This window comes from Thermobia domestica, chromosome 5, assembly GCF_964235325.1.
Source record: "Thermobia domestica chromosome 5, izTheDome1.hap1.1, whole genome shotgun sequence".
NCBI lineage: Eukaryota > Metazoa > Arthropoda > Insecta > Zygentoma > Lepismatidae > Thermobia > Thermobia domestica.
In genome coordinates, this window is record NC_137458.1 from 18,928,911 (window position 1) to 18,942,163 (window position 13,253).

The window sequence follows — 13,253 nt, forward strand, 5'->3', positions numbered from 1 at the left end:
TTTTCTTGATGTAGTCATGAATTACAATTCTTACAGTCAAACAAGCAATGTACGATACGAAAACAGAAAGTGGCACAGTTTTGTTTAATGAGATTATTGTTTTCCCATATGGCATACGTAACACTTTCATTTTCATAAAGATCAATAATTAAAGACTCCATACTTATTCCTTCCATTCCAGGACATTCACCACATTTTTGAAGAAAACAGTTGTCATTTTCTACGGATCATACTACTAAAGGAAATAGGACACTCATGACAGCTTCAGTACAGGCTGCACCTTTGATTTGTAGCAACACAGTAGCAGCCAACTTAAAATTTGCACAATACACACACACACATACACACTTCTCTCGCAGGTTGCGGACTGACCCACTTTAGTCGAATACTGTAAAATTTCGAGTGACCCATTCTTATGTTCGGATTGTTCTGTTTAAAAAGTCAGTAAATTTCTTTGGAACGCGTAAGAAAACGTTTCGATTTTTAAAAAAAACTTTTTGTCCTTTTTCGATCACTGTAATGACATCGCACTTCATTGAGACTTTGTCTGGAGCATTTCAAATCATCACTGAGGTAATAGTTCAGGCTTTTTGTAGATCATCAAAATTTATTGGATGGCCATTTCAAGTAAACTTAAAATTTGTGTGTTTCGTAATCGTAATTTCCACCTCAGATTATTTCGGTTTAAGAAAACGGAGGAGTAGGGGGAGGCTCATTTTACTATTTCAGAGAGCCTTCTTGATCAAAATAATGGGAAAAAAAGCCAAGAAAACCTTTTATTCTTCATTTAATGAATGTGAACCAAAAACATAATCAAATCATTACACTTTTATTGTTCCCAGTGTTGCTAACTGTGACATCAAAGTTAACGAAACTTCGCTAACTTTAAAAGGCTGCAGTTAATTCATGAAGCATTGGTCGAGAATTGTATTTGGTGTGTTTATTATTCATGTAAAGTTGAACCATCTGACAAAATTTCAGAATTTTAAAAGATGGTGTTTTCGAGAAAATGGCGCCCAAAAATGGCGATTTTTGAAAATTTTACAATTTCTCGAATTTTTTTTCGACAAAACGGTTGCACACAGAAGCGATACAAAATTTTTTTCGGAAAGCGGGTAACCAGGTCTTACCAACCGTGAAAACAGAATTTTAAAATTCGAACCGGAAGTGCTCGAAAAAAATTCCCAAACTTGGATTTTTCAGATAAATTGACGTTCATTTGTTAATTTATGTACAAAAAGATACGCATGCGCAAACCAAACTATAATAAAATATAGTTTATTTATATCCCTATGTACATACCACAACAAGAATTATAAGTCTACCTGTCTCCATAGCCGAATAGTGAGGCTCCGAAGTTGACCATTTTCCATGTCTTCTACAATTCATAAATTGTACTCCCCGTCTTTGATGGCCCATTACTTGGCGGAAAAATTTTTTTCGAGGAAACAAGAAAATATGGGTCTCTTAAAAACATGTCTAGTTGCTATAAAAAAAGTTTCAACAATATCTGAGATGGTGATGGTACATGCTCTGCCTGAATTGAAATGGAAGGCACCTAATATAGTTTTGTGTATCTTGCACAATATAAATGTTTAATATTAAGAGTGATGAGTACCCATTCCATATTTGATTTTTAGAAATTGTATATGGGGAAATTATTCTACACCTTTCTTTGAAATGAAATGAATTTTTCATTGTTTAATTTTACTGATTACTTTTTCAGAACTACTTAAAAATCCTTTGCTTTGTGGAACTTACATTCTATCATGTATAGTTTCAAAATTTATAGGCTATATCAAATATAATTTAAGTAATGCTTATTATTTAGCTCCATTAACTTGGAACGCCACCATCCTAAAATTCATTGTTTTATATCTCATCGTTTTGCACCCATTTTGCACCGTTTTGCACCTTGCTTTAAAAATTTTGTATCCTCACCATTAGTGAGAAATTCAAAATTCAAAATGGTGTTCCAAGTTAATGGTATTTCAGCCACTAACTTATTTCCAAGATTAAACAATAACATCATCATCTAGTAGTTTTGCACCGTTTTGCACCCTCTTTTAAACATTTTGTACCATCACCCTAACCGAGAAAATAACATTTCAAAATTCAAAATTCGAAATTTGCCACAAAAGCAAAATTTAAGTTTCAACCTGCCATAAGATAGAGTGCGTTTTGCACCTTCAGAAAATACCAATGTTTCATTTTGTACTCCCACAGTTACCGAGAAATTTAAAATTAAAAATGCCGAATTACCATTAACTTGGAACGCCACTACTTTGTACTGAAGAATTAAGAACACCAGCGTCTTCTATGAGTTTTGCACCCTCAGAAAATGTCGATATTTTATTTTGTACCCTCACCGTTAATGAGAAATTTCGAATTCAAAGTGCCGAATTACCATTAACTTGAAACGCCACTATTTTGTACTGAAGAATTAAGAACACCAGCGTCTTCTACGAGTTTTGCACCCTCAGAAAATGTCGATATTTCATTTTGTACCCTCACCGTTAATGAGAAATACCGAATTCAAAATGCCGAATTACCATTAAATTGGAACGCCACTACTTTGTACTGAAGAATTAAGAACACAAGCGTCTTCTACGAGTTTTGCACCCTCAGAAAATGTCGATATTTTATTTTGTACCCTCACCGTTAATGAGAAATTCCGAATTCAAAATGCCGAATTTCCATTAACTTAGAACGCCACTATTTTGTACTGAAAAATTACGAACACCAGCGTCTTCTACGAGTTTTGCACCCTCAGAAAATGTCGATATTTTATTTTGTACTCTCGCCGTTAATGAGAAATACCGAATTCAAAATGCCGAATTACCATTAACTTGGAACGCCACTACTTTGTACTGAAGAATAAGGAACACCAGCATCTTCTACGAGTTTTGCACCCTCAGAAAATGTCGATATTTTATTTTGTACCCTCACCGTTAATGAGAAATTCCGAATTCAAAATGCCGAATTTCCATTAACTTGGAACGCCACTATTTTGTACTGAAAAATTAAGAACATCAGCATCTACGAGTTTTGCACCCTCAGAAAATGTCGATATTTTATTTTGTACTCTCGCCGTTAATGAGAAATACCGAATTCAAAATACCGAATTACCATTAACTTGGAACGACACTGCTTTGTACTGAAGAATAAGGAACACCAGCGTCTTCAACGAGTTTTGCTCCGTCAGAAAATGTCGATATTTTATTTTGTCCTCTCGCCGTTAATGAGAAATTCCGAATTCAAAGTGCTGAATTACCATTAACTTGAAACGCCACTATTTTGTACTAAAGAATTAAGAACACCAGCCTCTTCTACGAATTTTGCACCCTCAGAAAATGTCGATATTTTTTGTACACTCGCCGTTAATGAGAAATTCCGAATTCAAAATGCCGATTTTCCATTAACTTGGAACGCCACTATTTTGTAATGAACAATTAAGAACACCAGCGCCTTCTACGAGTTTTGCACCGTGAGAAAATATCAATATTTCATTTTGTACCCTCAAGGTTAATGAGGAATTCCGAATTCAAAATGCCGATTTTCTATTAACTTGTAACAACACTATTTTGTACTGAAGGATTAAGAACAACATCGTCTTCTACCAGTTTTGTACTCTCAGAAAATGTCGATATTTCATTTTGTACCCTCACAGTTAATGAGAAATTTAAAATTCAAAATGCCGAATTTCCATTAACTTGGAACGCTACTATTTCGTACCAAAGAATTAAGAATATCAGCGTCTTCTATCAGTTTTGCACCCTCAGAAAATACCGATATTTAATTTGTTCCCTCACAGTTAATGAGAAATTTGGAATTCAAAATGCCAAATTACTATTAAGTTGTTACGACACTATTTCGTACTGAAGAATTAAGAACACCAGCGTCTACGAATTTTGCACCCTCAGAAAATGTCGATATTTCATTTTGTACCTTTACAGTTAATGAGAAAGTCGGAATACAAAGTGCCGAATTACCATTAACTTGGAACGACACTATTTCTTACTGAAGAATTAAGAACACCAGCCTCTTCTACGGGTTTTGCGCCTTTAGTAAATGTCGATATTTCATTTTGTACCCTCACAGTTAATGAGAATTTTGGAATTCAAGATGCCGAATAACTATTAATTTGGACCACCACCAATTCGTATTAAAGAATTAACAATATAGGCGTTTTCTACGAGTTTTGCACCCTCTGAAAATATCAATATTTCATTATGTACCCTCATAGTTAATAGGAAACTCCGAATTCAAAATGCCGAATTACTATTACCTTGGAACGCCACTATTTTGTACTGAAGAATTAAGAACACCAGTCAATGTTTCATTTTGTACCTTGACAGTTAATGAGAAATTCCGAATTGAAAATGCCGAATTAACATTAACTTGGAACGCCACCAATTCGAATTAAAGAATTAACAACATCAGCGTCTTCTATGAGTTTTTCACCCTCAGAAAATGTCGATATTTCGTGTTGTACCCTCACAGTTAATGAGAAATTTAAAATTCAAAATGCCGAATTACCATTAATTAGGAACGCCGCTATTTCGTACTTAAGAATTAAGACACCGGCGTCTTCTACGAGTTTTGTACCCTCAGAAAATATCGATATTTCATTTTGTACCCTCACATTTAGTGAAAAATTCCGAATTACCATTAACTTGGAACACCACCAACTCATATTAAAGAACTAAGAACACCAGCGTCTTCTACGAGTTTGCACCCTCAGAAAACTCCGATATTTCATGTTGTGCTATCATAATTGACGATAAATTCTAAATTCTGGATGAGGATAGCTTGTTAACTTCGGGCGCTAGATTTTATAGAATTAACAACTGTTGCCGAAAATGTTTTCATCTAACAAGATTGATATGTTTCAAGCTTTGAAGATTTCTCAGTTTTGCGGTGTAAATTTTTCACACTTTAACATTGTTGGAACTTATATTCTTTTGAACCAAGGAATATCAAGTCTTTAGAAGTAGCTTCAATCTGAACATTACTTCTTTAAAAGGGCATAGGTCTCACAAAATTAGCTGGTTTGTAAAAGAAATACACAGTCGTACTTACAAGAGCTCATGTTTTCCACAAATGTCCATCTGATGTGGATGTAAATTTTTCGAAGGGCCTGTTCATACCTCAGAACCTAGTTATACTCAGACATTAAGAGAATTTGTCACCCAAAAGGATTGTTATGTTTGGAAACTTTAAAATCTCCAGAGTTGGCTCATGAAATATTTTTACAATATCATATGTGTGACACTTACGACTTCTTAAAACAAAGATTGGCCAACCTTGTAAGGTAGCCTAAACCTATACTACCTGTTCTTTAAAAGGCCATACATCCCTTAAAAATGTCTTATTTGTATAGAAATCACGTGAGCGTACTCACTAGAGTTCATGCTTTAGATAGATGTTTATATTGTGAAGATAAAGTTTCTTCGAATGTCTTGAACACACTTCAGAGTTTGGGTGTGCTCACAAGATTTATACTATTGGAATCCTCGAAGTCCTTTGAGTTTAGAAAATTTTTCACCCAAATGATTACACCCCGATTTTTTTGATCCAATAAGATAGGTGTCATTGGACACATTGAGATATCCTGAGTTTTCCTTTTTTCTTTTTTAACAATTTAGTTCATTTGTGGGACTTATCTTGTGGGACCTAACCTCTACGCTAATCCTTCTTTTTTTAAGAAAGGCCATAGATTCCAACATTATTTTCTCTTTAAAAGTGTTACATGGGCGTACTGACAAAAAATCGACTCTTTCATGGAAACGAGGACATGCTTACATCTCCGAAAATTACATGACCCAACAAGATTCATATAGTTCGATACCCTGAACTTCAATGAGTTCGCCTGTGTATTTTTTTTTTTTTTTTTTTTTTTTTTTTTTTTTTTTACAACAGTAATATTTGTGATACTTCTTTGGTCTTGGTGACGAGGAATGCTTCCACTGTGACGACTGGGATTTGGTTTCGGGGCCTACTCATACACCCAGGACTCGTCACCAGTGATGATGGTATTCATGATGTCAGGGTCAGACGTGCCTAAAGTTGCCCCCCCCACCTCTCCCAAATTACACCAAACATTGCACATCGTTAGTGCATCGTTAGTGTACGTTAGTGCACTCAGAACTAACGTTAGTGCTATCAGTGTTTACGAGATATTGAATATTTTCGGTGAGGGGGCCAACTTTCGGTTAGCCCCCCACCCATCTTTGTGCAGACAGATTTTCACAAAACTTAGCGCACCGTTAGTGCATCGTTAGTGCACTTAAACACACTAAGCAATACCGTTAGTGCTACCATATTTTGGGATTTATTCAAGATTTTCGGTGGGGGGCCAACTTCAGAAATATCAAATTCTATACAAATAGAGGTAGAAACATGGGGATAACGGCAATCGTTAGTGCATCGTTATTGCACCTAAAGGCACTAAGCACTACTGTTAGTGCTACCATATTTTGGGATTTATTCAAGATATTTGGTGGGGGGCCTACTTCAGAAATATCAAATTCTATACAAATAGAGGTAGAAACATGGGGTTAAAGGCAACCGTTAGTGTATCATTATTGCACTTAAACGTACTAAGTACTATCGTTAGTGTTACCATATTTTGGAATTTATTCAGTTTTTGATTGAATGGCCAACTTCAGTAATATCAAATTCTATACAGATAGAGGTAGAAACATAGAGTTAACGGCAATCGTTAGTTCATCCTTAGTGCACCTAAATGCACTAAGCACTAACGTTAGTTCTACTGTATTTTGGGATTTATTCCAGATTTTTGGTTAGATGCCAACGTTAGAAATATCAAATTCCATACAAATTGATGTAGAAACATTAGGTTAACAGCAATCGTTAGTGTTTCGTTAGTGTTTTTAAACGCACTAAGCACTAACATTACTGCTACTATATTTTGGGATTTATTCAAGATTTTCGGTGGGGTGGGCAACTTCAGAAATATCTAATTCTATACAAATTGACGTAGAAACATACGGTTAACAGCAATCGTTAGTGCATCGTTAGTGCACTTAAAAACACTAAACACTGTCGTTAGTGCTACAATATTTTGAGATTTATTCAAGATTTTAGATGGGGGGCCAACTTTAGAAATATCAAATTCTATACAAAAGAGGTAGAAACATGGAGTTAACGTCAATCGTTAGTGCATCGTTAGTTCACTTAAACACACTAAGCACTACCGTTAGTGCTACCATATTTTGGAATTTAATCAAGATTTTCGGTGGGGGGCCAACTTCAGAAATATTAAATTCTATTCAAATAGAGGTAGAAACATGGAGTTAACGGCAATCGTTAGTGCACTTAAAAGCACTAAGCACTAACGTTAGTGCTACCATATTTTGGGATTTTTTCAAAATTTTTGGTGGGGGGGCAACTTCAGAAATATAAAATTCTATACAAATAGAGGTAGAAACATGGGTTAACGCCAATCGTTAGTGCATCGTTAGTGCACTTAAACACATTAAGTACTAAGGTTAGTGCTACCATATTTTGGAATTTATTCAAAACTTTTGGTGGGGGCCAACTTCAGAAATATCAAATTCCATACAAAGTGTCAGTATTTTCAGGAAGCACTAACGAATGCATTAATTACTTTGTTAGTGCTTGAAGTGGGCGCAAATTCACGCTGACCACCAAAGATATTTTACTTGTAGCACCTACACTAATTAAGCACTAACGTTAGGGGTTGGTGCACGAAGAAGCACTAACGATGCACTAAGGATTTTACTAGAAGTAATCATTAGTGCTTTTTAATTTGGCAGAAATTTGACACAGTGAAAAAAATCCTTAAATTTCTTATGGGTGTTTCCTGAGATGTAACTGGCCATAACTACACTAATAGTGAAGCACTAACAAAACTGAAAGTATTTTCTAGAAGCACGAACCATGCACTAACGAACGGCTCTAATTTTTTCGTTATTGGTTGAAGTGGGGGCGCCAAGTTCATGAAGGCTTCCAAAGGTTTTTTTTTTACTTGTAGGACCTACATTAATGAAGAACTAACGTTAGGTGTTAGTGCACTATGAAGCACTAACGATTTCAGTAGAAGAAGCCATTAGTGCTTTTTATTTTGGCAGAAATTTGACGCAATGAAAAATTCCCCATGAATTTCTTATGGGAATTAACGGAACTATGGGTGTTTTGCAGAAGCGCTAACGATACATTAACGAATGGGCTTATTTTTCGTTAGTGCTTGAAGTGGGAACCAAGTTCACGCTGGCCCGTAAAGGTTTTTTACTTGTAGCACCTACACTAATGAAGCACTAAACTTATGTGTAGGTGCACTAGGAAGCACTAATGTTACAAGTAAAGAAAACTTTCGAAATTAGCTGAACTTAGCCCCCACTACAAGCGCTAACGAAAAAATTAGTTTTATTCGTTAGTGCATTGTTAGTACCTCGAGAAGATACAAGTAGTTTCGTTAGTGTTTCACCATTTGTGTGGATATGACCAATTATAAGTCAAAAAACTCCCATAAGAAACACATGGGGAATTATTCATTGTATCAAATTCCCATCGCATTCAAAGGCACTAATTACCTCTGTTAGTGCAATTGTTAGTGCATCTTAAGTGCTTCTTAGAGCACAAACACCTAACGTTAGTGCTTCATTAGTGTAGGTGTTACAAGTAAAAAGACCTTTGGGGAAGTCAGCGTGAATTTCGCACCCATACTTTAAGCACTAACGGAAAAATAGTACCATTCGTTAGTGCTTCTATAAAGCACTAACAATTTCGTTAGTGCATCACTATTAGTGTAGCTATGGCCAATTACATATCACGAGACTCACAAAAAATTTATGGCAATTTTTTTATTGAATCGAATTTCCGTCAAATTCAAAATCACTAATGATCTCTTCTAGACCAATCGTTAGTGCATTGTTAGTGCTTCTTAGTGCATCTAAACCTAAGGTTAGTGCTTCATTAGTATATGTGCTACATTTAAAATACCTTTTGAGGTCAGAGTGAACTTAGCGCCCCCACTTCAAGCACTAACAAAAAACGGAGTGCCATTCGTTAGTGCATTGCTAGTGCTTCTAGAAAAAACTAACAGTTTAGCCAGTATTTCACTATTAGTTTAGTTATGGCCAATCACATGTCACGAAACTCACATAATAAATTTATGGGAAATTTTACATTGCATCAAATTTCCGTCAAATTCAAGAGCACTAATGATCTATTCTAGTGCAATCCTTAGTGCATCGTTAGTGCTTCTAGAAAACACTAACAGTTTTGTAAGTACTTCAATATTAGTGCAGTTATGGACAATTACATGTCACGAAACTCCCATAAGAAATTTATTGGGAATTTTCAATTGCATCAAATTTCCGCCAAATTCAAAAGCACTATATGTTCTAGTGCAATTGTTAGTGGTTCATAGTGCACCAACCCCTAACGTTAGTACTTCATTAGTGTAGGTGCTAGAAGTACAATATCTTTGGAGGGCACATTGAACTTACCCCAACTTCAAGCAGTAACAAAAAATTAATGCCATACGTTAGTGGATCGTTAGTGCTTCTAGAAAGCACTAAAGGTTTGTATGGACTTTGATATTTCTGAAGTTGGCCCCTCCACCAAAAATCTTGAATAAATCCCAAAATATGGTAGCACTAACGTTAGTGCTTAGTGCTTTTAAGTGCACTAACGATGCACTAATGATTGCCGTTAACTCCATGTTTCAACCTCTATTTGTATAGAATTTGATATTTCTGAAGTTGCCCCCCCCACCGAAAATCTTGAATAAATCCCAAAATATGGTAGCACTAACAGTAGTGCTTAGTGTGTTTAAGTGCACTAACGATGCGCTAAGTTTTGTGAAAATCTGTTCGCATAAAGATGGGTGGGGGGCTAACTTCATATGAAGTTGCCCCCCCACCGAAAATTTTCAATATCTCGTAAACGCTGATAGCACTAACGTACTACTGAGTGCACTAACGTGCACTAACGTTGTGCAATGTTTGGTGTAATTTGGGAGAGGTGGAGGGAGCAACTTCAGGCATGTCAGGGTCAGTGTTTGCGGAATCCTGTGCGACTTTAACACCAAGTTGCTTTTGCTAGGCCGTTAGCAGCTTCGGCACGAATTTTGCCGCCACTCTCTTCATGGCCAAATCTTGGGTCAAAATGGAGTGTACAGAAAAAGTGCTTATGCCCACCTCTCCCACTATTTCTCGGATAGTCACACGGCAGTCCCGCATCACCACAGCGTTCACGTTGGAAATGACCTGGTTATTTCGGCAAGTTGTTGGGTGACCTGAGCGTGGCTCGCTCTCCACCGATGTTCGACCGTCTTTAAACCGGTTGTACTACTCCTTAATCTATGTGACGCCCATAGCATCGTTCCCGAAAGCCGTCTGAATCTTCCAAATGATTTCCACCTGGCTGTCGCCCAGTTTTCGGCAAACTTTGATGCAAGTAGTGCTGCTCCAGTCGTTCCGTCATTTCACTTACATGCAGCAGCACTACACTATTACCTCACTGAGATGCTGCTTGCCAACAACTTACGCTTTCGACAGGCGGGAAAAAATTCACGCATGCGCACGAAGGTTCAAGATCGGCTTACGCAAGCGTGCCTGCTCCAACTCCATCAGATTTTCGAAAAAAAAATAAGATCGGATACTTTTCTAGTAATCCACGTATGTTGTTCTGTCGTTCACGTGCGAATGAGTATTCTACCTACGAGTGTTCTACGAGTGTTCGCTTGACGCGTACCGTACAAGTGTTTCCATTTCTCGGTGTTAGTATGAACTTTCAATTGAAGCGTAACACAGGAGCTAACCATGGAAATGTGTATAAAATTCTGTTTCCGAAATACTATCTGCTACACAGTAATGTATGCTCAATAATATTGCAATTACAGTATTTTTTTCCATTGTAGAGGTTCGTAGTAATGTGAAATACAAATATATTTTTTTCCTATGTCTTGCAATTTACTTGCTATAGAATTATTAATTTTGTTTCAATTTCCTCGCGGCACACCGGTTGGGAAACGCTGGGCTAGGGTTTCCATACACCCATGCAATAAACACAAAATAATTAGTAATTTTAAGATGCAACACCTTTCCAAATGGGTGTACGTAGTATTTCCATAGCAACAGTTCAAGATATGCATTTTGTGTCAGAAAGTGAAGAAGTGCGAGACATAGTGTTGCACTTCTGCAGGGTTTTTTTTTTTGGGGGGGGGGGTAACATACGGGTGTTTCATGGTACATTGCGTTATAACTCTCCTATTCGAGCATTTTCGCCCGGTTATTTTTCTTTTTTGTATTTCAAGTCCAGAGGCATTGTAGAAGACCTTACTTATGGTTTCACACCTTCCTGCGTCGAGACATAGGAGGTAATGACGTCATAATTTTAAAATATATATTTTCTTGTATTAAGCCTATGTTCATTATTTTTTGGTGGGCTTATTTTTTCACGTAGAAGATTGAAATTTTGCACAAACATTCATCCCTCCGCGTAGTATTTACCAGATTTTTTTTTCAGATTTCTGAGTTAAAACAGGGGGGATCCAGGGGGGCAAAAAGTTGAAAAAGGGATATTTTACCCAAAAAATCCCTTTTTTCGGGATTTTCCCGCCTTAGATACATGATGGAGACATGTGAATGGTACCTCCGGAAAGGCAGTTCTATTATGAAGAGAAGGATATGCGAAACATGACCCTAGGGTAATTAGGGATGTCTCAGGGAATTTACCTGTATAGTATAATATTGGAAATTTTCGTTTTTTTTTTTTTTTTTTTTTTTTTTTGCGGGCTTATTTTTGCACCTAGAAGATTGAAATTGAGCACAAACATTCAGCCCGCCGAGTAATATTTAACAGATTTTTCAGATTTCTGCGTTAAAACAGGGGATCCAGAGGGACATAAAGTTAAAAAAAAGGGATATTTAGACCAAAAAATCCCTTAGATACATTATCGAGACATGTGAAAGGTACCGCCTGAAAGGCAGTTCTATTCTGAAGAGAATGATTGGCGGATTATAGGGTAAATAGAGATGTCTCAGGAAAATTTTTACCTGAGATGATGGTCTTTTGCGGTAATTTGGGGCATTGTGGGGATTCTTGATAAAAATTTCTCCCGCCCTTAGTATTCAAAATAAAAACTTGAAATTTGGCACACACATTCAGTCTTACAAGTACTATTTATTAGATTTTTCTGAGATCTCTACGTTCACACAGGCCCAAATTGTGAAAAAAAATCCCACGAAATTTTCCCTTTGACATCACTTTTCCCTCTTCTGGTATATGGTTTGGGCATGAAAGTGATACCATTTGAAAGCCAGCTCTATTCTGAAGAGAATGAGGTATGAACCATGATCCTAGGATAAATAGTGACGATGCAGTAGCTGTTTGACTGAAATTCGAAAAAATACCCCAAAAAAACCCGGTTCCCGTAAGGGTTAAATGTTGTTCGCAATTTGTTCAAATGCTACGCAAAGTTTGGTTGTTTGTTTTTTTTTATTTACTACTGTTGAATATAGATGTTAATGTAATATATTTACACACAAATAATAATATTTTATCAGCAGTTCCCATATCTTTTCTTATATGTTTTCATAACTTTACGCATCCCCACAATTTCCACGTTAATGTCTGCTATTTATCACTAATAATTAGGGGGTAAAAGTGAGGGGAACGTAGGTGGACAACGTTACCCAGCTTCCAAAACTATCTATGCCGTTAAAAACTAATGATAATATCTATGGCGTTCCCCACTTCCTAAGAAAATTACAATGGGCAAAGATAGACACAGAGGACAGCGAGACCTCATGCGGCCCTTACTTTTCAGATCCACTTTTACCCATGCAAATAATAAAATAATGTACGTTATCAGTATACTTATTCATATTTAAACATAATTGAACAATCTTATAACAAAAATATCTCCATAAGAGTATCCGGTTTCCTATTAGTACAGTTTTAATTATTTATTCATTACTAAACAATCCTATTGCCGAAATATGTTGTTTACTGTAGACAACCGGTAATTTGTGGCATGTTGAATTTGATTCGTCGTCAATTATGGGGACACAAAACCAACTATGGGCATTTACTGACGGAGAAGAACTCACAGGAAACGCTCATGTTATTTCTTCAAAATAAGTTCGTGGCGTACGAAGTTAATGATAATTCGACACTTTGAAATTTTCCGTGAGGGAACAACATGAAATACTGACATCTTCTGACTGTGCAAAACTCGTAGAAAACGCTGGTGTTCG